Source organism: Eubalaena glacialis, chromosome 11, assembly GCF_028564815.1.
Source record: "Eubalaena glacialis isolate mEubGla1 chromosome 11, mEubGla1.1.hap2.+ XY, whole genome shotgun sequence".
Taxonomy (NCBI): Eukaryota; Metazoa; Chordata; class Mammalia; order Artiodactyla; family Balaenidae; genus Eubalaena; species Eubalaena glacialis.
In genome coordinates this window covers 74,542,324-74,570,153 of record NC_083726.1, presented here as the reverse complement: position 1 = coordinate 74,570,153, position 27,830 = coordinate 74,542,324, and the positions used below count along the sequence as shown (strand labels likewise).

Sequence of the window (27,830 nt, the reverse complement as noted above, 5' to 3'; positions counted from 1 at the left end):
GTCAGAGAAGAAAAAGAAATTAAAGGAATACAAATTGGAAAAGAAGTAAAACTGTCACTGTTTGCAGATGACATGATACTATACATAGAGAATCCTAAAACTGCCACCAGAAAACTGTTAGAGCTAATTAATGACTTTGGTAAAGTTGCAGGATACAAAATTAATGCACAGAAATCTCTTGCATTCCTATACACTAATGATGAAAAATCTGAAAGAGAAATTATGGAAACACTCCCATTTACCACTGCAACAAAAAGAATAAAATACCTAGGAATAAACCTACCTAGGGAGACAAAAGACCTGTATGCAGAAAACTATAAGACACTGATGAAAGAAATTAAAGATGATACCAACAGATGGAGAGATATACCATGTTCTTGGATTGGAAGAATCAACATTGTGAAAATGACTATACTACCCAAAGCAATCTACAGATTCAGTGCAATCCCTATCAAATTACCAATGGCATTTTTTACGGAGCTAGAACAAATCATCTTAAAATTTGTATGGAGACACAAAAGACCCCGAATAGCCAAAGCAGTCTTGAGGGAAAAAAAACGGAGCTGGAGGAATCAGACTCCCTGACTTCAGACTATACTACAGAGCTACAGTCATCAAGACAATATGGTACTGGCACAAAAACAGAAACATAGATCAATGGAACAAGACAGAAAGCCCAGAGATAAACCCATGCACCTATGGTCAACTAATCTATGATAAAGGAGGCAAAGATATACAATGGAGAAAATACAGTCTCTTCAATAAGTGGTGCTGGGAAAACTGGACAGCTACATGCAAAAGAATGAAATTAGAATACTCCCTAACACCATACACGAAAATAAACTCAAAATGGATTCGAGACCTAAATGTAAGACTGGACACTATAAAACTCTTAGAGGAAAACATAAGAAGAACACTCTTTGACATAAATCACAGCAAGATCTTTTTTGATCCACCTCCTAGAGTAATGGAAATAAAAACAAAAATAAACAAATGGGACCTAATGAAACTTCAAAGCTTTTGCACAGCAAAGCAAACCATAAACAAGATGAAAAGACAACTCTCAGAATGGGAGAAAATATTTGCAAACGAATCAACGGACAAAGGATTAATCTCCAAAATATATAAACAGCTCATGCAGCTCAATATTAAAGAAACAAACACCCCAATCCAAAAATGGGCAGAAGACCTAAATAGACATTTCTCCAAAGAAGACATACAGACAGCCACGAAGCACATGAAAAGATGCTCAACATCACTAATTATTAGAGAAATGCAAATTAAAACTACAGTGAGATATCACCTCACACCAGTTAGAATGGGCATCATCAGAAAATCTACAAACAACAAATGCTGGAGAGGGTGTGGAGAAAAGGGAACCCTCTTGTACTGTTGGTGTGAATGTAAATTGATACAGCCACTATGGAGAACAATATGGAGGTTCCTTAAAAAACTAAAAATAGAATTACCATATGACCCAGCAATCCCACTACTGGGCATATACCCAGAGAAAACCATAATCCAAAAAGACACATGCACCTGAATGTTCATTGCAGCACTCTTTACAATAGCCAGGTCATGGAAGCAACCTAAATGCCCATCAACAGACGAATGGATAAAGAAATTGTGGTACATATATACAATGGAATATTACTCAGCCATAAAAAGGAACAAAATTGAGTCATTTGTTGGGACGTGGATGGATCTAGAGACTGTCATACAGAGTGAAGTAAGTCAAAAAGAGAAAAACAAATATCATATATTAACGCATGTATGTGGAACCTAGAAAAATGGTAGAGATGAGCCGGTTTGCAGGGCAGAAGTTGAGACACAGATGTAGAGAACAGACATATGGACACCAAGGGGGGAAAACTGCGGTGGGGTGGGGATGGTGGTGTGCTGAATTGGGCGATTGGGATTGACATGTATACACTGATGTGTATAAAATTTATGACTAATAGGAACCTGTAGTAAAAACAAACAAACAAACAAAACAACTAATACTAAACTTTCATTGGGTTATTTGTATGGAAATATGTTAATATAAATGCTTCAGACATTACATGAAATTTCTAAAAATCTTATATGTTCTGGTATAATGTTATAAGTCATAATCCTAGTTATTACTTTAAAATGTATATCTCAGAAATAACTAAATTTCTTGTCAACTGCATTATTATGAACTTTCATCAAATCTTTAACCGTGGTCATTTTTAGGTATTTTGTCATTTACAGACAGTTCTGGGTGTACTCAGATGCTTTTGCAAATATGTTCCTATAAAAGGGTTTCATCTTCAAGAAATTCATGGAAAAGACTCTGACAAGTACAGGTTTCTGGTAACTGACTGTACTGCTGAACTGAATGAATAAGCATTTTCAGAACTCTAATGAAAAACTGATGAACTCATAAAAGTGCTAACAAAAGATCAAGATGAAAAAAAAAATTAATTACATGGGACTGAGTGAACTGATGAGGATGAGTATAATTTTTGTGACTTTCTGTTTGATTTAAAAAAAAAAAAATCCCACGAGGACTCAGAGGTAAAGAATATACAAATCAATTTTCACTGCAAAGTAAAGGAGCTGTTACAGTGGAGGATTACTGGACTGAATGTTAATATTATGACATAGTATGAGTGTGTTTCATGTTTGGTAATTGCAATCATTGTTGCTTTTGTTGTGGTCATCCATGTACAATGCTTGGTGTCAGTCTATTTATCTCTTGTAAAAATAAAATACAGTGTGTGTGTGTGTGTGTGTGTGTGTGTGTGTGTGAAAAAAAAAAGAAGAAGGAGTTCTTGAAACTTTGAGGGAATTATAGAGAAGTCTTTGTGTCTATAAATATCACTCTGAAATAATGCATTTTCTCAGAAATAAACTAGGCATAAAATTGTAGGAAAAAACTTCATGAAATGAAAGAGCATGTGAGATGGCCATACAAGAAAAAGAATATTCTCAGAGAATAATGAACAGTGTGGAGTTCAGCAGAAGGGTAATACAGATTCAGAGAGTAAAACTTTGGAGAGCCTAATTATGAGTTCCTCATATTTCATCTTTGGAGACATGGTAGTCATTGGAAATATGATGTTATAAGATGACGTTAACATACTTAAATATTTTCGTTTAGAAATGACCACTTAGAACCAGAATAAATGAAAGAGAACACATACACACACACACACACACACACACACACACAAAGTGTCATGTACCAGAATGTTCATTGCATCTCTATTTACAATAGCCAGGACAGGGAAGCAACCTAAGTGTCCATTGACAGATGAATGGATAAAGAAGATGTGGCACATATATACAATGGAATATTACTCAGCCATTAAAAGAAATGAAATTGAGTTATTTGTAGTGAGGTGGATGGACCCAGAGACTGTCATACAGAGTGAAGTAAGTCAAAAAGAGAAAAACAAATACTGTATGCTAGCACACATATATGGAATCTAAAACAAACAAACAAACAAAAAAAGGTTCTGAAGAACCTAGGGGCAGGACAGGAATAAAGATGCAGACGTAGAGAAGGGACTTGAGGACACGGGGAGGGGAAGGGTAAGCTGGGACGAAGTGAGAGAGTGGCATGGACTTATATACACTACCAAATGCAAAATAGATAGCAAGTGTGAAGCAGCTGCATAGCACAGGGATATCAGCTCGGTGCTTTGTGACCACCTAGAGGGATGGGATAAGGAGGGTGGGAGGAAGATGCAAGAGGGAGGGGATATGGGGATATATGTATATGTATAGCTGATTCACTTTGTTATAAAGCAGAAACTAACACACTATTGCAAAGCAATTATACTCCAATAAAGGTGTTAAAAAAAAAAAAAAAGACTGTTGATCAGTTATCCTACTACATAGCAAGGTCTCCTACATAAGAGTCAGTAGAGCAAATCAGACTTCCTGTTTCAGTAATAAGAAAAGCTGCACTTCTTCCAAACAAGTATACATTTTCATCAAATGAGCATCATAGATGTAATAAGTGACCATGCTGCCTCCCCTTTTCCCTGACTGTTAGCATTTTTTACACAGTGACATTTTAATTTTTCATAACTACCTTATTACACACATACACACAAAAATTTAAAGAGAATTTCAGAAATACATAAAAGCAAATATAAATAACAAAAAAAGTGATAAAACATCAGTTAGAGAGACCCTGGTTCTTATTTAAGTCCTGTGGCTAAGTGACTCAGTAGACTAGCAATAAAAGAAACATGATCCTGATAAGCACTTATGAAAGAATTACATAAAGTTGTGGATGGAATATTATGTTAGTAACCTTCCAATAATGCCCATGCAAGGACATTACTGTCCTTTCACACAAAATATTCGTTTGATCACTCCGATATATTACACAGTACATTCTTCCAAGGTGATCTCTTCTCCAACGGGCCAGCCAGTGCTCCCCAAGCTCCCAGAAACATAGCAACTCAGGATAAAATCTGGTATGCCTCTTGCTCACATTTATTCACTCATCCACCTTCAGTTCATATTATTTCATCAAAGTAAGATATTTTCAGAGACAAGCACTATTTTGAACAATCTAAACATCTAAACAATCTAAAATGAAACAATGTATGGAATAATAGCCATTTATTTGCCTTACTCCATTTTACTAACCAACACTCACAAACATTCATTTCATACTAAATAAACAACAAGTTTGTGGAATAAGTCTCCCTTATTAAATTTATTTTCAGTTAGAATACTTGAAAATAGTTGTCAAACACAAATAAACAGTTGACATTTTTATGAGGTACCCAATCATACAAATCATGATGGCTCTTAATATGGTATGACACCATCAAAAAAGTAAATATATGTTAGCAATTTCAAGCATAAACTTTCTGGAGGCTTTTTGTAACTGCTAAGCAAAGAAAGTTGGAAATTTTTAATTCCTTGTAGCAAAAAGTATTATAGCTTCTTTTTGTTATTGATTTATTTATACCTCCCTTTACTCCAAAAAAAAAAAAAAGTATTTAAAGCAGTTAACTTGTTTGTGACTTACAAATCAAATTATTTGCTCTTTTAACACTTTATATATGAGAGTATTTTACCTGGAAATTGCCCAGAGGGCGCATTATATTTTAAAAAACAAGTACGGTTGATCCTTGAACAACACTGGGGTTAATCTGCGTATAACTTATAATCAGCTCAATGTATCCTTGGTTCCTCTATATCCGTGGATTCAACGAACCACAAACCATGCAGTACTGTAGTATTCACCATTGAAATATATCCTCATATAAATCCACCTGCTCAGTTCAAACCCATGTTGTTCAAGTGTCAACAGTAATTCTACTGCTTTTTTAATGAGTGAATCTCTGATACTAGTTCAAAGAACTCTAAATTCTGACAGCTCTTAATAATATCTTTTACTGTCAGTCTAACAGGCAATTCTAGTAAGGTTTTATTAAAAATAAAGACACAGACCTACTAGAGAATGGACTTGAGGATACGGGGAGGGGGAAGGGTAAGCTGGGACACAGTGAGAGAGTAGCATGGACATATATACACTACCAAACGTAAAATAGATAGCTAGTGGGAAGCAGCCGCATAGCACAGGGAGATAAGCTCGGTGCTTTGTGACCACCTAGAGGGGTAGGATAGGGAGGGTGGGAGGGAGGGAGACGCAAGAGGGAAGATATGGGGACATATGTATATGTATAACTGATTCACTTTGTTATAAAGCAGAAACTAACACACCATTGTAAAGCAATTATACTCCAATAAAGATGTTAAAAAAAATGCTATCTTATTATTTACGAGTAGTAACCCATTGGCAACATAAAATGAGTCATTACTAATGAATTACAATTACCAGAGACACTGTTTTAGACTCTTCTGATGATGAAAACACAATTAACTATACCTATAAAACATCTCAGAAGACTGCTTTACAATGAACAATTTCAGGCTAACATAACAAAAATCACTAGTTACACCATCAGATGAAATGGCTTTCTGGAAGGTGGATATTGGGGTTAGAGATATTTCTGTTTCTATGTCTCATATTACAGGTTCTGAAATTGTTCTTCAAAGATGGCCACCTACTTAATACAAGTTAGAATCCAGTCATTCTGCAATTTCTCATATCAATATTTGTTATTGATATTGCAGTGCTAGCTTCCGAAGAAAGTCATGGATATCTTCTAGGACCAAGGAAGAGAGAGATGAAAACATCAGTTAACCAAATAATGAATGGGAGCTGACAGTAAGAACCAAACTTAAAAGTCAAAGTTGCCCTGTAGGAAAAGTTGCCCTGTAGGATATTGAATCCTTAAGTCTAAGCCTTGGGCACACTGCACAGTGGGGTAGCTAATTCTAAGACTCCCACTAAGGTGAATTTTGAAGGGGCTAAACAACATCCCAAATCCCTGATATGCCTTAACGCTTGATATAAAAATGCGAATCTTCCCGAAAGAGAAACCTTCAATAAGTGTTGGGATTTTACTTTAAGAAATGCACCGAATCTATAATTCCTCAGCTCCCAGAGTGGTGAAGTTAGGAACGTGTTTTCACAGCAGACCAGGAGGCCCCCTTACAAAAGCTTATTGGCAGGGATGTGAAACAAGATCTCTGAAATAAAAATATACACACTGAGGAAAGAAAGCACCTAGGCTAGTGACCTGTGCCCTACATCACGATTTGAGAGCTTGTGGGGAAAAAAGGCTCAATACAGCTGAATGTATGGCTGCTGCAGAATCAAAATCTGCCTCTGGACCAGCAATTGTGATTTGTAAAGCAATAGGAGAGGCTGAGCATGTGAACCAAAAAGAGCTGTAACCTGGTGTGGTACCAGAGGCATGTGCCCCCCTACAAAAGATTCCCACGCCTTAACCCCTGGAATCTTCATACATACAGCCTTCTTTATCTTATACCTATCATCTATTATCTTTTTTGTTACATTACATGGCAAACGGAACTTCCAGATGTGATTAAGGTGATGATAGATTTCTTTCAATAAGACAGTTAAGGGTTTCAGTGATTCAACTTAAAGAATAAATTTAAATGATGTGCTCTTTTGGCTCTCTGAGCAACACCTGCTGGTTGGCAAAAACAAGCGTCTTATGAAAAGTGGCAAAAAGGGAGCCAAGAAGAAAGGTCGATCCATTTTCTAAGAAAAACTGCTATGGTATGAAAGCACCAGCTATGTTTGATATAAGAAATATTGGGAAAACACTAGTCACAAGAACTCAAGGAACCAAAAGTGATCTGGTGGCCTCAAGGGTTTCTGAAGTGAGATTTACTAATTGCAGAATGAAGAATTTGCACTTAGAAAATTCAACCTAATTACTGAGAATGTTCAAAAACTACCTGACTAACTTCCATAGCATGAATCTTACTCATGAAAAGATGTGCTCCATGATCAAAAACATAGCAGATATGAATGAAGCTCATGTTGATGTCAAGACTACTGATGGTCATTTGCTTTTTCTGTTCTGCATTGGTTTTACTAAAAAAACACAAAAATCAGATTGAGAAGACCTCTTATGGTCACCATCAACAGGTCCACCAAATCCAGATGAAGATGGAAATCATAAGCTGGAAGGTGCAGACAAATGACTTGAAAGAAGCAGTCAACAAAGTGATTCCAGATAGCACTGAAAAAGATATGGAAAAGGCTAATCTACTTAATCCTCACCCCCGCCCCCATGATGTAGTCATTAGCAAAGTAAAAATGCTGAAAAAGCTCAATTTGAATTGGGAAAACTCATGGAGCTTCACCGTGAAGGTAGTGGTTCTGGAAAAGTTACTGGGGATGAGATAGGTGTTAAAGTTGACCAAGCTGAAAGATATGAGCCATCAGTCCAAGAATCTCTTTAAAATCCAGTCTTTTAATGGTGACAAATAAAAAGTCTTATTTGCAAAAAAAAAAAAAAATTAATGATGTGACCAAATTTATAATTCCAAGTTTGTAGAGCAATTCAAATAATTTCAAATCAATAATGGGAACTCATTATTTAAAACAATCCCACTGTTGAGCTCTCTATAAACTTAGTTTCTCATACATAAAACTTACTTAATATGAGGTAAAACTGAACATTGAATCAAATGTCTATTTTTTTCTCCAACAGAGCAGATAATAAGTTTGAAGCATATATGCTGGCTAGACCTAAGTCATACCCATGTCTTAGAATTAATCCAGCTTCCCAAAGACATATTAGGGAAATGCTGAAAAACCTTGGACCTTTCAACAGCATTCAACATACAAGTCAAGCTGGAAATTACATGTGATAATTCTCTATTTTATGCCAATCAATGTGCTCAGTTCCCTACATACTTCATTTCATTTAACCCTCACTTCAGCAAGGTAGCTATTGCTATTCCCATTGCCAAGTTTACCTAGGCAATAAGGGAAAGAGCTCTTACCCAAACCTGGTCTATCGCCATACAAGAACATGACGAAGACATCTTATCTTCATTCATGAATATTAAATTGGAAAATACTTTAGTAGAGATCCTGAAAGTCCATAAGGTGGCAATATTATTCCATGAAATGATCAACCTCTCAATCTATCTCTGCTTTCTTTTCTCCCTCTCCCTTCATAGCCTATTTGTCTCTCCCTGGATTTCAATATAGTTCCATATAAAAAAGAAAAAAAAAGTTTAAAAAAAGAGTAGAATTCCTTGTAGTAGTTGTTCAATACACAAGCTTTAGAACCAACTCATCACAAATATTGGCCTTCCTTATTTTACTATATTTTAATTAAATTAAGTATATTTTAAAAAATCTTCCTAAATGTATAAATTCTCAAAATTGCCTTTCAGAAAGACAGAGACAGAAACAGACAGAAACTAGGGTTAGATCATTAATTCTTGTATTTTTGTTCTAACCATCTTCATCCTCTTCTATTTCTCAGATGTCATGTCTCTTCTCCCCTTTGTTCTCATTCCATGTACATTACCATTATTACCATTACTATTTAGAAATATCACTATGAACTCAGGATTAGCCTAATATAGATATACCTGGTTACATATAGAAATATTTATAGATATGTATATCTACCTGGAATTGTATATGCACATATATTTCCTTGTTCTCAGCTGAGCTGGCCTAAAAGCAATAATACTTACATGGCAATAAGCACAGCAAGTGCCAGACCTTGGTTTCTAATACTGTTCTCCAACTGGAGTTGAGTCAGAAATTAAGGAAATGCTAAAAACAAAAATAATGACAGGAGTAGATCAGAGGGGCATAAGGGCCAACTAAAAGAGCTAGCAGAGGCGAAGGCTGAATAATTTATGCAGCAAAATATATTGGATTATAACCCAAAGTATAAAGTAAATATCCATGAGTCCATAGTGATGTATATGTGATGAATAAATAAATAGATGGAGAAAAAGAAACAAATCTCCCATGTGAAAGAATTCCAAAAAAAATATGTAGATACCTGTCCTCAAAGAGGTGAAGATAACGTCCAAGCTTTGAGTGAGGGCTATGCTGTGAGTTTTTTTCAAAGAGTACAGTAAAGAAGGTTGCGGGCTGGAAGGGGAGAAGAGTAACTGCACCATACATCAGCAGTGACGAGTCATGTTGATAGTATGCACTCTTGATATGATGTTATGAAAATGGCACCTTATCTTTATGGTCTTCCTTCCAAAAGCCCACAGTCTCAGTCTAACCACGAGGAAAAACTCAGATAAATCCCAGTTGAGGGACTTTCTACAAAATATATGACCAATATTCCTCATATCTGAGGGTCAACAAAATCAAGGAAGGTCTGAGAAATTCACAGTCCAAAAGAGCCTAAGGTGACATGATAGCTAAATGTAATGTGGTATCATGGATAGGATCCTGGAACAGAAAAAAATGACATTAAGTAAAACTAACAAAATATGAATAGTGAGGTTTAGACTGAGAGATCACGATGGCAGTGTTAAGAGGACATGAAGCTTACCTCCCCCAACAAACACATCAAAAATACATCTACATGGGGAATAATTCTCATGGAAAACTAACTGGAAACTGGCAGAAGGACTCCTGTACAACCAAGGCTGTAAGAAAGATACACATGTAATCGGGTATGACGGGAAGAAAAGCATCAGATCGGGACCTGTGCCCCTGGGAGGGGACTCAAAAGAAAAGGAAGATAATATGGGCAGACACTCATGCTGAGGAGTGAGTGGATAGAACCACAGACTGGGCTTCCCAGTCCTGGGGTCCTATGCAGAGGAGACAAACCCCCTTGACAGCCTGGAGAACCACTGGGACAGAGAGAAAGGCTGGAGAAGCCTAGATTCCACTTGTGAGGAGTGCTGGTTTGCCCCCAGTTAGGGCAGAGAGAGGTCTGTCCTAACTGCTGCCTCCTCACCATGCTCCCCAGTCTGAGCCTGGTGAATGCCCCAGCCCCACCCACCCCAGGCCACAGCCTAGCACTAGATCTGGGGCAGCCACAACAGGGGAAAAGACACAATCGTGGGCTGCATCTGAGTGGAACCACAGACATCTGCACAGGCAGGGCATCGGACCTCTGTAAGCACACAAGCCCCACTTGCTTCAGCACTCCCCTCCTTTGAGGCAAAAGTCCCAGTGTAGGGAGAAGGGAAAACACACACTTAAAGGGAACACAGTCAGCTTGGACCAGACCCTCAGGGCTTCTGCTCCAGCAAATTGGAAACAAGTCCCACTCCTGACAGGGTAGTGATGGCCACTGAGCAGATAGGAAGTCCTGCCTCACACCATGAGCAGGCTCTAGCTAGCTCCCTTATCTCCAGCCTCACCACCTACCAAGGTGATAGGTGCCAGCACACCCTGAGGAAAGACATGATTGTGTCCACATCAAATGCAGCCCTCCCACCAAAGTCACTGGGTACATGCAGTCTGCATAGGGGTGCTCCCATGAATGAACACCCCTTCAAGATCACAATACGTAATTGTTTCAACTAAAATCACAGAGACAGAGAAACTTAAGTTAAAAAAAAAACAAAAAAAACCAAAGTCAAATAGAGTAAGAGAAACATAAGTTATGAAACAGAAATAAACAATTTACCAGATAAAGAATTCAAAACATTGGTAATAAAAAATGTTAACTGAATTAGGGAAGAGAATTGTTTTAAACACAGATCATTTTAACAAAGGACTATAAGATATAAAAAGACTCAACCAAAAATAGGTAATTCAATATATGAGATAGGAAAACTCTAAAAGCAATCAATAGCAGACTAAATGACACAGGGGAACACACAAGTGATCTGGAAGATAGAATAACGGAAATCACCCAATCAGAACAGTAGACAGAAAGGCAAAGGCAAAAAAACAAGGGCAACATACGAGATCTCAGGGATAACATCAAATGTGCAAACAGTCACATGATAGGAGTTCCAAAAGGAGAAGAGAGAGAAGGGTATCAAAAATGTATTTGAAGAAATTACGGCTGAAAACTTCCCAAACCTAAAGAAGGAAACAATTAGCCATGTACAGGAAACACAGAGGGTCCCAAACAAGCTGAAGGTCCCAAACACACACACCAAGACATATCATGATTAAAATGTCAAAAGTTAAAGATAGAGAGAATTCTAAAGGCAGCAAGAGAAACAGAGAGTCATATACAAAGGAATCCCCATAAGGCTATACACTGATTTCTCTGCAAATACTTTTCAGGACAGAAGGGCATGGCATGATATATTCAAAGTGGTGAAAGGGAAAAAAAATGCAACCTAGGATACTCTACACAGCAAGACTATCATTTAGAAAAGAAGGAGATAAAGAATTTCTCCAACAAGGAAAAACTAAAAGAATTCAGCAATACTAAACCTACCATAAAAGAAATGTTGAAGGGTCTTCTCTAAATGGAAAAGTAGTAAGAATCTACAGGAAAGGGACAATTCCAATAAGAAAGGCAAATATATAGTAAGGATTGAGAATCACTTAAATAAGCCAGTACATATATTAAAAGACAAAAAATTGTAAAAGCAACTATAACTACAATAAACAGTAAAGTGATAAGAATGAAGATGTAAAATATGACACTAAAAACACAAAATGTGGGAGAGGGGAGTAAAAAATATAGATCTTTTAGAATGTGTTTAAATTTATGACAATCAGTTTAGATCAAGTACATATAATTAAGGGTCAAGATATATGAACCCCATGGTAACCACAAAAAAACAAAAAGAAAGGAACCCAAGCTTACTACTAAAGAAAATCACCAAACCACAAGAGGAGAAATAAAAAGAAGAAATGAACAGAGATGAACTATAAAAACAACTGGAAAACAAGGAATAAAATGGCCATAAGTACATACCTATCAATAATTACTTTAAATGTCAATGGACTAAATGCTCCAATCAAGACATGGGGCAGCTGATTTGATTTAAAAAAAAAAAAAGACCCTTCAAAATGCTGCCCACAAGAGACTCACTTCAGGGCTAAAGACACACACACAGACTGAAAGTGAAGGGGATGGAAAGATATTTCGTGCAAATGGAAACAACAAGAGAGTAGGGGTAGCCATACTTGTATCAGACAAAAAAAGACTTTAAAACAAGGCTATAACAAAGGGCATTAAAATATATGTACCCAATACAGGAGCACCTAAATGTGTAAAACAATACTAACAGACATAAAGAGAGAAATTGACAATACAATAATAGTAAGGGACTTTAACACCCCACTGACATCACTGGACAGATCATCCAGATAGAAAATCAATAAGGCAACAGTAATCTTAAATGACACAAAAGACCAGTTGGTCTTAAATATCTAATGAACATTACCTCCAAAAACAGTAAAATATACATTCTTTTCAAGTGCACATGGAACTTTCTCCAGGATAGTTCACATACTTGGCCATAAAACAAGCCTCAATAAATTTACAAGGAGAAAAATTATACCAAGCATTTTTTTCCTACCACAGTGGTATGAAACTAGAGATCAACTACAGAAAGAACTATGGGAAAAGAACAAACATGTACACTAAACAGTATGCTATTGATGATGAAATCAAAGAGGAAATCAGAAAATACTTTGAGACAAATGAAAATGGAAACATAACTTTCCAAAATCTATGGATTCAGTAAAAACAGTTTTAAAAGGGAAGTTCATAGTGATATAGGCCTTCCTCAAGAAACAAGAAAAATCTCAAATAAAGAATCTAACCTACCACCTAAAATGATCAGAAAGAAGAAAAACAAAGTAAAAGTCAGCAGAAAGAAGAAAATAATAAAGATCAGAGAGGAAATAAAATAGAGATTAAAAAAAACAATTTAAAAAAATCCATGAAACCAAGATCTGGTTTTTTTTGGAAAGATAAACAAAATTGATAAATCTGTAGCCAAACACAGAAAGAAGAAAAAAAGAAAGGTATCCAAATTTGAAGGAAACAGGTAAAACTATCACTATTTGCAGATGACATGATACTTTACATAGAGAACCCTAAAGTCTCCACTCAAAAATTATTAGAACTAATAAATGAATACAGCAAGGCAGCAGGATACAAGATTAATATACAGAAATCTGTTGTCATTCTATACACTAATAATGAACTAGCAGAAAGAGAAAGTTAAAAAAATCCTGTTTAAAATCGTACCAAAAAGAATAATATACCTAGAAATCAACTTAACCAAGGAGGTGAAAGACCTATACTCTGAAAACTCTAAAACACTGATGAAGAAAATTGAAAATGATACAAAAAACAAAAAGATACCCTGTGCTCTTGGACTGGAAGAATTAATATTGTCAAAGTGGTCACTTTACCCAAAAGGATGACTCAAGAAATAAAAGTTGATATAAACATATTTCTTTACATTTGAAGGTGAACATATTCTAAGAGAGTAAAGTGTTTACTCTGTAGAAGGATGATGAGAGGTAAAAAAGTTTGGGCACTGTCATTTTTTTGCATTATAAATCTTTAGGATTATTTGATTTTTAAAAAGCTTTGGGTATCTATTGCCTTAATATTTTTTAAGGTAAAAATAAAACTTTTAAAAGTAATATGTGTTAAGAAAATTGACATAACCTTACAGAGAGATCAAATAATTTGTTTTTAAGTGGCAGAATCAGAATTAGAAACCAGGCTGCATGAGTTCAGTCCATGTGCTTGGCTTTATGCTTTACCTTTTTATGTGGTTGAATGAAAAAATAAAATAGAATTACTGTGATATAGAAAACAATGAATGGCAGGTATTGTTATAACTATATACCAATGTAAATTTTTTAAATCAAAGAATTTCTTGCTGAAAAGCAACTTGTTACTTTTAACAAAACTCTACCTTCCCCCTATTCTTTCCCTTCTTCAACAGAAAGAATGTGCTAACTGGCAAAGTAACTGATATCTAGGACCATCCACAAAGGTATGAATGTGAGATTTTTGACATCCTTTATAGATCATGTATCAATCCCTCCAGAAATATGTGTAATTGATATAGTGTGCTTCTAAATTATCTTCTCTCAAAGAAAAATTTAAATAGCTAATTTTATTAAACAACAGACTGTGTATAGCATTGATAGTTTCAATTTTAAATGGAAATTCTCTCCACCCAAATTTATTACTGGCAACTTTATAGCCAAATAACAAGGTTTTATCTGTCCTTTTCTCCTCCAATTTTTTTCAAAATGCCAACTTTCTCTACCTCACACCCATTAGGATGACTATTATCATAAAAACAGAAAACACCCAGTGTTAGTGAGAACATGGAGAATTTGGAACCCCTGTGCACTGTTGGTGGCAATGTAAAATGGTACAGTCACTATGGAAAACAGTCTGGCAGTTCATCAAAAAATTAAGTATAGACTTACCACATGACCCAGAAATTCCACTTCTGGGTATACACTCAAAAGAACTGAAAGTAGGGACTCAAACAGGTATTTGTACACCCATGTTCAAAGTAGCACTATTCACAATAGCCAAAAGGTAGAAGCAATCAACAGATGAATGGATAAGCAAAATGTGGTGTGTGTGTTTGTGTGTGTCTATGTGTACATGTATATATAATGGTATATTATTAGTTATATTATACATAAGTTAGCAAATATATATAATAGAATAATATTCAGCCTTAAAAAGGAAGTAAATTGTGACACATGCCACTCATGGATGAATCTCAAGAACATTATGCTGAATTAAGCATAAGTGAATTAAGCTTAAGTGAATTAAGCCAGACAAAAAAGATAAATACCGTATGATTCCACTTAAATGAGGTACCTAGGGTAGTCAAATTCATAGAGGCAAGGGCTCGGGAGGAAGGAATGGGAAGTTAATGGGTACAGGGTTTCAGACATGTGAGATGAAAAGTTACAGAGATGAATGGTGGTGATGGTAGCACAATGTTATGAATGTACTTAATACTACTGAAATGTAACTTAAAAATGATTTAAGATGGTAAGTATTATGTTGTGTGTATTTAACCATAAAAAAATTTTTTATTCCAATTTTCTAAGTTAAATAATCCTTTGGTAAATATTGGCTAACCCTAATTTACCTATAATCATTTACCATTGTTTCTAGCAAAAGTGTGTGTTTTTCAACAAATTAGCAAAAGGAAATTAGGGTGGAAAATATTCACCTTTGGGGATTTTAAAACTCACTGAAGAAGTAAAGAGAAAAAAAGAAAGCCTATAGCTATGGTATGAAGAGATCTCTAAACTGAAGTGATCTGACTATAGTTCACAGGATAGGTGAAGGAAGAGTGAAATTTACTTGAGGTCTTGCCATGTGGGCAAAAACAAATCCCTCATGTAGAGATATGACTACACTTTAATGGTGGTAGTGGGCATATGGGGGCTCCTAGTAATTCTGAATGATAGCTTGCAAAGGCAACGTGGGTATGTAGCCAGAAGGGTGGGTGGGTATGGTATGATCACTTAAACTAAAAGGACAACTCAGAAAGTGAAACCTTCACTGCCTCAAAGAGCAATACCTAGACCTGCAGTGGTTCTCAAAGGACAGCACAAAAGAGCAGTATCAGGATCACCTGAAAACCTGTTAGAAAAGCAAATACTTGGGCTCTGCCTCAGGCCAGACCTACTGACTCAGACTGCTGGGCAAGCTCTCTCTGCAGGTGATTCAGATGTACAATAGTTACGAGCCATTGTTCTAAACTATACTAAGTGCCATGTAACCACCAAAGACTATTTTAAGTCCCTGGTTCTCTACATTGACTGCACATTAGCATCACCTGGAAGCTTCTGAGGTTGGGCCCCACCTCAGAAAGTCTGATTTAATAGTTGCTTATTTATTCGTTTAGATTCCTAGTATTCCTATGTTCGGCCACGGTGGAGAATCATGTCTTTAAATGTCTCAGTCAAACTGGTTTAAAAATTTAAGAAAGAAAAACAGTGTATTAATGTTTTAAGTCCCAAAATACTCATCTTTTTTTTGCCAAATAAATATAAATTAATAACTAAAACAACTACAGAGTCAGCTAATACTTAGGCAAAATACAAAGTTGAAATCAACAATACAGGTTTAACAGTTAAAAATAAAAAATGAAAAGGGTTTTATTAAACAAGTCAATTGTGAAAAACATAAGACTGGAAAAATTATTTTTCTAAAATGAAATTTTGAAATACATAAGCTCTAACAGAGTGGTAAGAAAAATTGACTTTGCAACTCAGGTACAGGTGGGCAAAAGTTTTTGGCTCTGTCATCCATCAGCTGTAACATTTTGGTTAATTTCATTTTTCTTTCCTAAGCTTCCACTTCTCTTCCACTATAAAATAGTCAATATTATGAGCCTATATCAAAGCAAGGTTGCAAGGATTAAATAAATAAAACATGTAAAGTACTTAGTACAATAACTGGCACATATTTATGCTAAGCGTGGGCTTATAACTAAGAAGAAAATCATACTAAAATGAAAATACAGCAACAAAACAATGTGTAAGTTCTAAGAGTCTGGTAAAACATCTCTGATATTCTAAGCTAAGAAAAAAGTATAAAAACAACAGCAGGGCTTCCCTGGTGGCGTAGTGGTTGAGAATCTGCCTGCCAATGCAGGGGGCACAAGTTCGAGCCCTGGTCTGGGAAGATCCCACATGCCGCGGAGCAACTAGGCCCGTGAGCCACAATTACTGAGCCTGCGCGTCTGGAGCCTGTGCTCCGCAACAAGAGAGGCCGCGATAGTGAGAGGCCCGCGCACCGCGATGAAGAGTGGCCCCCACTTGCCGCAAGTAGAGAAAGCCCTCACACAGAAACGAAGACCCAACACAGCCATAAATAAATAAATAAATAAATAAATAAAATTAAAAAAAAAAAAGAGTATGGAGAAATAAATTAATTCTTTATATCACATGGTGATACCTAAGATATGTTAGATTTCTAAAAGGCTACGATTTTATGACTTTTGTCCTATATACTATGTAGCTAAGAAAGAATCTACCACTAAAACAAATGAATCAAGACAACACTGTAATGCTATGATATAGATGGTCCACAGATCTACTTTCTAGGAACTTACCCTAGGGAAACATATGTACATGTGCAAAAGAAAACATATAAAGGATGTTCATTACAACATTGATACCAAAAATGTAATGTCCGTTAACAAAGAAACAGAAAAATAAAATGAGGTATAATCATACCTGGGATATCATATAGCAGCTAAAAGAAATGAACTAGATTTATATAAGATCTGACTCAAATTGACTGAACTTGTCTAAAGAAAGCAATCAAGTAACTAAACAATACATACAGTATGATACCAGAACTCTAAAAAAAATCTGTAGAGGTGTGTGGGTGTGTTTCTGTGTGTAGGGGGGTGTCCTTGTCTGGAAGGATACATTTCAAGTCTGTATTAGATGGGCAAAGAGGAATTTAGCTTTATCTCTAAAGTTCTAACCTTTTAAAAGGAGGGTATATTTATATATTACTTGTTAAATTAAACTACTTTTTAAAAAAGTTCCTGATGTCTTTGATCATAAATGTTAAATCCTTTGTTTTACTAGCCAAATAAGATGTTTATGCCTAAATTGTTCAACAATGTCTGCAAAATTGTGATGACTGATGGAAGATAAAATATTATGTGGTGTAACAAAGATGTGTTACATTGGGTATAACAAAAAGTACCAAGGGTTGATTTACATTAAAGAGGTTGTCCACTGTTCTCTTTCAACAAGCTCAGGATTAAGTGACCCAGAACTCTGCTCCAAGTCAGGGACACGAGTCCTAAGAAGACAATATCAAGTTAAAAGCCACCCTGAAAATCACACAGACTAACAAATAAATGTCTCTCACCTCAACTCAAACAGTATTTTGGAATTAACTGATTGACGACACTTCCAATCATATTACTTATACTTGCTCAACTCTCAAAGAATGTGACACATTACCTCTAATCTATCCAGGCACATGGAAAGTTCAAGAAATAAAATATATGAACTAAAAAGGAAGCAAGCAGCTCTTGAATCTGGCAAGAGACAGACCTTATGTTGGTGTTTATGGAATCAAAAACTAAAGGAGTATCTTCTTAAGATATAAGGTAGTGGTAAGTAAGGAAAATTATTCATAGACATCACTGAGCTGAGAGTTGTTTGGCTCTACAAGTGACCAAAGTAGAATATCTAAATATATTCTTTATTTCCACCAGAAAATACAGTAGAAAGCCTGTTGTCTGATACACTGATTATTAGGAAAATCATCTTAAGTTACATTCCTAAATAAAACAATTCATACCATTCCAAAATACATAAATGTCATTCTGCAGTCTTGTGATGTGGGTCAGGCCTTTCTCTGAGCATGGATCGGTTAGCTAAAGTAGTCTTTCTTGCAAAAACCACAGATGTAGTTGTCTATAGTCTCCATAAATATGGTTATGCAAATTCAACACAGAATCTAATTTTAATGATTCTCTCTCAAATCTTTTAGAGTCATCTTGCCTACAGTTAATTCAAGGGCAATTTTCTTTAGTGACACCTTTATTGAATCTTTCCAAAGCATTCAACTTAGATTTTCACTGAAATCTCTCTCTTTTTTTATATTTTTCTTTCCCTAAATTTCTGTAATAGTTGATTACATTGCATAATGACAGCAACCAGCACAATGGCGTAAACAGATTTGGGAACAAACCTAAGGACTTGGTAAACTGACAGCCCAACAGGTGGCAGCAGAAATACAAAGGCGTCCTGGAAAGTCATCCACCAACTGTCAGTGTGGTGTGTTTTAGAGAAGGTCTAAAGAGGGTCAGGAGCCTGCCAGTTAACTGGGTTAAGTGTGAGAAGTGGAGAGAGTATCTCTGTACTGCACCTTGTGGCAATGTTAGATTACATTCAATAATCACCAGATTCATTCTTCAGTCTGTATATGGGAAGGAACACAACCACCTCAGATCCTGGCTATACCCACTGGTTCAACAGCCACTGAGTAACCTCCCTGGTGCAGTACCAAGTGTTAGAGATACAAATAATGAGTTACGCAGGGTTTCTCAACCTCAGAAGTGTATAAATTTGGGGCTCCTTTGCTGTGGGGGCTGTCCTGTGCATTTGGAGGACATCCTACTACGACCAGATGCCAGTAGCAGCTTCCCCTGAGCAGGGACAACTGAAAATGTCTCCAGACATTGCTTAATGTCCACTAGAGGGCAAAATTGCTCCTGGCTGAGAACCATTGTGGTTAGGGTGAACATGGAGCTTTCGGTTTCTAGTAAATTTTGTTGGGACTCTGAACTCCACATTGAGGATCTTTGTTGCCTTTTCTGAAATTCAGAGAAGTAACCTGTCAATGGCCAGGACTGGCCATTTGAAGGGCAGAGGGAAAAATGAAAACGTGAGCCCCTCATTCAAAAATTAAGAATTTCAAGGCAGCAACAAGTAGAGCATTAAACCAAGCACAGGGCCCTTTTGAGTGCAGGGCCCCAGGCAACTGCAGAAGATGCACATCCACGAAGCTAGCCCTGCTGATGGCACCTAGTCATGGGCAGGGCAGGACTTATGATTTGGGATTCCTGATGCTGTGTTTCCTAAACTTAGAGTCATGTTAAGATCTATTATATCTCAACGAGGAAGGTCTCGAATTCTCCTTTATCACATTTTTTCATTAATATTCCCTATATTTCACAAAAATATATCAAATAGTAAATTCACGTCTTGTCTCGATATTTTAGAAATCAGACTTTTCAACACAAACCTACTAAATGACATTGACAGTTCAAATTATAGGACCAGGAAATCATTTGTGTTTTATTGGAAACAACCATGAGGAGCTCATAATATTTTACTGGTAGCATCTGTCTCCTTTCTTTGACTGCTAGAGAAGATATTAGTGATGTTCTTTTGCCATTTGGGAACATATACTCTTTCTTCAAAATTTATCTTTGGCAATGGATTCATTCTTTAAGTGATTAGTGTTTTGACTCCAGGTGTGGAAATTAACATTGTCTCAGTATAATCAAGGGAGATATAACCACTTACTATAAAATGTCAGAACATGTGTTAATGAAAGATATGATGTTTATGTTTTTCTATCGCACGTGTGTGACCACAATGAACCTAAAAATCTAGCTTTAATATCATCAGTTTGGTCTTACCTGTTGAAGATCACTAGGACATACTTGACTCTACCTTTTCCTTTCCTTTGTTTTTTTTTAACATTCTTCCAAATGTAACTAAACAAGGCAAAAGTATTTCTGTTATGGATAAGGTGGCTTCCAAAACACAGGTCAGTACATTGGTTCAGTAATGTTTAAAACAACAAATCACAATCTTCTGAACAAGTGATTGAAATCCAATTTTACCATTCCAGAATAGAAAGTGTCATAGGAAGTCACACTTCAGCAGCCAGAGACAGCACACCTCTGAAACCAGGACCAAATGACAATGTTGTTAAAAGCAATTGCTAGGGAACGTTTGACAGAAGATGTCACTTCTAAATCCATGCTTTCCAGTTTCTAAGTTCAAGGGTGTTGGAAGAAAAACTCCTCTAAAGATATTTCTATCATCCTTCAGACATAAGGAGGCACTGGCAAAATATATATAGTGGCAGCTACAGAAAAAAAATAGTTTTAAAAATTTGTATAATCAAAAGATACATACAAAGCACAGTTTCTAAGAAACTATTTGCAAAAATGTGTCAATGAAAAAATTAATAGTCAATCTAAGAAAGAAATGGAAAATTTTACTCAAGCCAACCTGAGTGTTACAACCTGGGAGACAGTCTCTCAGAGAGCTCTGAGAATTGTTCCAAAGAGGTAAAAGGGGAGGCCAGTATATGTGTGATTTTGGTGAAGGGGGTACATGCAACCAAGTACACATCTTGGTAGAAGGTCACTGCTAGTCACTAGGAATAGACATCTTAGTTAATGGTTTTAGTGCTTTTATAGGTATGGGAAGACAGAAGAATCAGGTTCATAAAAATTTCTCCTGAAAATATCTAACTATCTGAGGGGCAGTTCTGTCAGTATTCCCAGAGTAGAGTGCCTCATCCTGATCTTCACCCTGAATTCCTTTTAGGATGTACTGTAGGTCAGTGACTGCAGTAGCTAATGACTTAATTCTTACAGAACTGGATGGTGGGCAACATTCTTTATTTTACAATCCCTTCCCTTTCAGTCTTAATTTTTTTTTTTTCAGTCTTAATTTTGACCTAGGTTTGGGTGGCATTTCATGACCAATTTGTCCACAGCACTAGGAATGCTCATTCCCAGATCAGGCAAGGATTTCACTGATAGGTCACTCAATGTGCTATTACTGGACTAGGCCCTGTTACCAGTAGCCAAAAGCCTCTGGACTGCCCATCTTACTAGTCTGTTATGGTCCAGGAAATGGTTCCCTCTCATTGCTTCTTCCCATATCTAGAGTTACACTATTACAGTCATTGACCTTATAGAACTATTTATTTGATCAATCGTTTCAAATCACCTAATCATCATTCATTTTATCTGAGGCTCAGTCATACATTTGGTAATGCAAGAAACTAATCTTATAAAATAGGCAGAATAGAAGTAATATAGCTAGTAACATTAGTAGGTCATAAGTAAGTATTTAAGCTGAGAACTTCCAGTAGGTGCAGCCCAGTATCTCCCCCAGGCCATCTGACCAGTCTGTTCTGCATCAACCACTATCTTCAAGAGAAATGACATATTGGCATTGGACATAAAGTTCACCAAAGCTGTCTACACGTACAAGGTGAGTGGTATGTCATTATGACCTTTTATATGACTGAGAAAGGAGGAGAAATATTGATCTTTATGGTTGAGCAGGCATTTCTGTTATTGGGGAGGTCTGCTTAAGGCATAATGAAGATGCACAATGCACTCTAGAGGGCAGGAGGGAGGCAAAAATGGGCAGAGAAAAAATTTATGTTTAACTTTTTCTTGTCATCTCTTAAAATACGAATTTTTATTTAACCAGAAAGTAGCACAAAACACCAAGTTTTATTAAATGATGAAAGAAAAAAACGAGTAAAAATGAACTATTTTCTACAAAGGCTGAAGGAGATCTAAAACTTACAATAGAGTAGAAAAGGGAAGGATTAATGTTAAGGGCAGATAATCTTATCACCCTCTTCCCCATGCCTAGAATGTTGCAGGCACTCAAAAAAATATATATTAAATGAATGAAATCAGTTGTCACCTCCAATGATAAGTGAAAAAAGACAGGTGTTTTCAAAAAGATAGTAGAATAAATTGGCACATAATGGATTAGATTCTGACTTCTCATTCTTTATATGAAACCTTTTAGAAATGCAAGAGGTGTGCAAACTTAATTACTTTTAGCACACCCTTGGTTACTTTGTTGGTATGTTAGCCTCAATAATAATAATTAACACTTTTACAGAGCTTATAATGTATTAAGCAGTATTCATATAGATTTATACATTAAATCAATCAATATATTGAGACAGACATGATAACTATCTCCAGGACACAAAAGAGGAAACTGAATCACAAAGAGGTCAACTAAATTGTCTAATGTTGCACAGCTGCAATTAAGACCCAGGTGTTCTATTTCTAGAGTTCACATTCTTAACCTCTTTACCACAGAAGTACAAAGAAATCTACAGGACAAAACACTATGATGAAAAGCACTGCTTTCCTATCTCACTCATAGTAAATATATCATCATTTCACAAATCTAGGGAAAAATTAAACTTTATGTTGCCAATCAAATATAAGGTTATCCTTTGCCAAATTTTACGGTTTGTTTTTTCAGTGTAGGGGTGGAGCTGAAGATCTTTTTGTTTTTTATTATGGTCTATGACTCCCTTTGCTTCTTTTAACCTATCTTTTAAACAGTCTTTCTCACAAAATGAATTATAGCAAGAATTTGTACATTTTATCTTCAGTTGTAATTCAGAGACCATTGTGAATTGCAGTTTATTCTCCGAAAGGAACCACTGTAAACAAATACTGAGGGAACTCCAGAGGCCTCTGGTACTTTCGAAGAAGCACATCAGATGAGATCAGCAGGGTCTCCTAGCTGGTCTCTGCTCCCTCTCAGCCCACCTAGTCTGGTGGATTGCTTAGGCTTAAAAGATCAGGATGCATAATAAAAGAGAATATTATATGGAAATATGATGTTTAAAGGAAATGTCTTCATTTTTTATGCTTAACCCTTATAAAATTAAGAAAACCAGTGAGGGTCTTCCTAAAATAGCTACAATGGTAGCTGTGTCTTCCACAAATTTATCTCTTAATAACTGCTACCGAAGCCCTTAAAGCCACCATCAGTTCCCAGAGATTTTAAGGCAGGCAGCTCTCTAGACATAAAACACTGAATGTATAACCAATACCAATGTCAGAAAACTTGTAGATTCATGAAACCACTGCAAAGTATGGGTCTTAAGAGACTGACCAGGAGGTCATAATAGATAAAGCTGCTCATTCCACAATGAATAATTTCAAAAAGTCGCCTGGAACCTTTAAATCTTACTACTCCTTCTGTATTGAGTTCAGAGATGTTAAGTAACTTATCGAAGTCACAAGCATCACAGCTAGGCCTTGAATCCACTCAAGTCTGCCATTTTGCAAAGCTGATCCCACTATATAATGAACTCATTATCCTAAACCTATAACGGTAAGCCACTCAGACATTTTACATTTATATTTCGCATAATGAAAATAACTTCATTATAATTTGACTGTGGGCATGCTCTTTTGGGGCTTACTTCACCAATGTACAAAACAAAGGATGAGGACTCCACTCTAATGAGCTCTTACTGTCTGTAGCCCCGCAGCAAAAGGCACTGTACATACCCCGTCCTAGTCATGCCTCACAACAACTGTGTAGTGCAGACTTCACCTGATTTTAAAGCCAAAGAGATTTAATACTTAGAAAGGAAATTAAGTATTTTCCTCATGTTTACACAGATAGCAAATGGTCAGGCTTATATTTAAACAAAACCATATAATTTCAACAGAAATGAGAAAATACAGTCTATTGAGACATAAATGTTCATATATATCTAGAACATATCTATACTCAAATATTATATAACACCAATTTCCTGCTTCCTTGTTTAGATGTTTAATCTTATCTAGTAAAGTATAAAAGCTCCTGGAAACAGGAAGCTTTGTTTTTAAAAACTTTGCATACCACACTGCGTTTAATACTATAACCTGCAAGTAGTGAACTGATAAACATGTGTCAAATAATGAATGAATATGTATGTCTGGCCCAGAGGTAAGAAAAATTCACCAAAGAACTAATGTGTGTCTGATATGCCAATTAAGTGCAAGATACAAAATGCTAACAACTGTGGAGATCTCTAGCTCCCACTAATTTACCTAAGTAGGGAAACTGTCTATCCCTCTATAAAAGGGGAAGATTTTACAACTAAGCAAAGTAGTATACCAAAACATCAAGTTGAGAGACAATTCCCCTAAGAATTCCATACAAATATTCCATTTCAGTAATTTAAAATCAAGTGTTAGACTCATCCAGTTTACGAAAGACATTCCTAAAGTACCACCTTCCTATACAAATAAGCTATATTAGATCCAGCCAAATTTTATCCATTATCCACACCAGCAGCACTGGCTTCCTTGAACTTACCAAGTACCATCCCACCCCAGGGATCTTCTTAACAATGACCAGTAGGTCCCCCTCCCAGACCACTCTTCCTGGAGACATGTGTGTGGCTGGCTCCCTCAATTCCTCAGGACTCCGCTCAGAGGGCACCTCAACAAAGAGGCCACTCCTCACCTTTCTAACCCACAGGCTCCTAACACTGTCTCTCCCTTACACACTGTACGTTTCCACATCACACTTACCACTCCTCGGTATGTTATATATTCCTTTACTGTCTGCATTCCTTCACCAGAATGTCGATCCATGAAGGCAGAGTCTGTGCTGTGGTCACTGCTGTAATCTTAGCAGTAAGAACAGAGTCTGGTGTTTGATAGGTGCTCAATTTTTGTTAAGTGAATAAATTAATGAATGTAATGAAAGTTCTGCTGCCAATGGGTATGCAAGTTTGCCACTTACTATAGGTTCTGTTCTAATTTTACCAATTCTCCAAACTTCAAAATACGCAGGAAATAGCAAACTAAGTATAAAAGAGTCATCACTTCTTTATAGAAATTCATAAGAATTTTGACATCATATATATTTTGGTAAACTGTATTTTTTGAGATAATCTTTGTATCTATTTGTGGACCTGTACTTCCTTTTGAAAAATGATTGTAAGTCCTAAACTCCCCTGTCTCAAGTTTTCAAGGGACACACCAAGTTTTGAATAATGAAATGTAGCAAATAAAACCTTCTTTCTTACTTACTTAAAGCCTTTTGATTTGTTGACTAAATAGCCTTCATTGTTTAAAGGATCATTAAAAGAAACAAAAATGTATCACATGATAGACTACCCTCACTGATACTACTGGAAACCATGCAAACTGCATTCTGAATCAATGCACTTACTTTGTGTACTTCCAAGGGCTACATAAGTATAATATTAACAGATAAGATTATTGAAAGCTTTGTATGATTTAATAAGAATCTTATCTGATTCCCCTGTGTATTACTGTGTAATACACAGTATTACTGTGTCTACACAACCCTATCTGCCCCTATCTCTGTATTTTTGTGACCACCCATTGGAATAGTCCCCCATTCCTCCTCAGAACATTTCAATTTTATTGACAGTAGTTGGCAGTCTCTTCTTTACTTATTTTGCTAGTTAGTGATTGTTTCTTTTAGTTAGAAATAAGGTCCATCAGAATAGGGACCTTGTCTATTTTATTCAGTATGACGGGCTATAAAGTATGATGGTTAAGAGATGATTACTTAGAACGAATCTTGGCTCTGCCACTTACCAGCTGAGTTAAGTAATTCAGCAAATTACTTGATCCCTCTGAGTCTGTTTCTTCATCTGTGAAATGGGGATCCTAATAGTATTTACCTCTGTTGCCGTGATAATTATACTGGTTAGACACATAATGGACTTAGAATAATATGTGGCACATAGAAAGTGCTCAACAAATATTAGCCATCATTATTGTAAAACCCCGTATCCTGGCACCTAGCATAGTACCCGAAACATGGTACGTAGCCAAACAATGCTTGTGGATAAATGAGTTATTCTAACCTTACAAAACTCTGAGTTCTTAACTGCCTCTCTTCTATTATAGTTGATAGTCAATAAATAAAGTGTGATCAACCTTTACTTAAAAAATAAAACTCTGATTTGAATCAGAAAAAGTATGAACAATTATCCTTGGGAACTCATTTTAACATGGCAGGAACCATAAATAAATGAACTGATAACTAGGCAGAAAAAGAGTTTCATGTTGTTCAATTCCAACTACTAAAATGATGTGATAATATGTTACAGTTCAAGAAAGATTGTCAAAGAAATTGAATAGCCTGTGTTTCTGTATAAACAAACACACTATGTATATGAAACTGTAATACAACAAATACTTTTAAAAACAAATCTAAAAGCATGGAAATAATACTTTTCTTATCATACAAAAATCTTAAAATTCATTGAATTACAGGTTAATGATTAAGAATATGTATCTGAACTAAGGTTTGAATTCTGACTTCTGCCACTTATTAGACAAGGAGACCTATGTTTTCTAAGCCTAATTTTCTCATCTCTAAAATAATATAATAACAATAATAACAACTTCTACTACTACTATTTCACAGGATTGTAGAATTAAAGGATGCAATAATACCATATAAAGTGCTATACACAGTGCACAGCACATAGTAAATGCTCAAAAATGATCATTATTTTTCATTAATTTCAAACAAATTGCTAACAGATAAATTAAAATCAGAATATTCATGATTGCTTTTCAAACTTCCTCTTTAAAAACAATAAGACTTTAAGTGATACTATTCTCTTTGCTGCCAAAAAAGTCACCTGTATAGGTAAGCAGCAATTGCCATTATTCCATATAAGGACACAGAACTCATATTCTAAAACACACTATTTTAAAAAAACACTACTCCAGAAAGCTGAATGAATGTTCAACAGATTATTAAGCATAAGATAGAAAAATCTACAGAATTATTACATTAATGATGCCAACTGTATTTCATTAATTCTTGTGAAATGAATAGACACCCTGATGAAAAGCTGTTTCAAAAAGTAAAATTAAAACATTTTTCACAGAACATTTTTGAGGAATATGAGTTTCCAATTACTTCCTGAAGTGGGTACATCTAAATATATACTAGTTAATGAGAGTAGCAGAAACAAAACAAACACCAAATTTCACACCTAAAGTTCTGACTACAATTCTACTGTCAAAACTGTCATTTGTTTTAAGAGTGCCAAAACCACTGTAGCCATGGCTAGTGAAAAAAATATCTGGATTTCAGAAGGCTCACCTTTCACAGTAGAAGATTCTCCACTTGAAGTCTGCATACCTATAAGCACCTACTCTGAATTATAATCTGTTCCCCACAATTCATTCATTTGTAAGTGGTA

At 35.9% G+C, this 27,830-nt stretch overlaps 1 protein-coding gene and 1 pseudogene across 1 annotated transcript in view; one reads left to right on the top strand and one right to left on the bottom strand.

Moving 5' to 3' along the window:
* The window catches only part of SLC2A13 (solute carrier family 2 member 13), a 450,793-nt gene that overhangs the window by 295,519 nt on the left and 127,444 nt on the right, over positions 1-27,830 (bottom strand). The window lies entirely within an intron of this gene.
* LOC133100649 (small ribosomal subunit protein eS1-like) lies at positions 7,062-7,839 on the top strand (annotated as a pseudogene).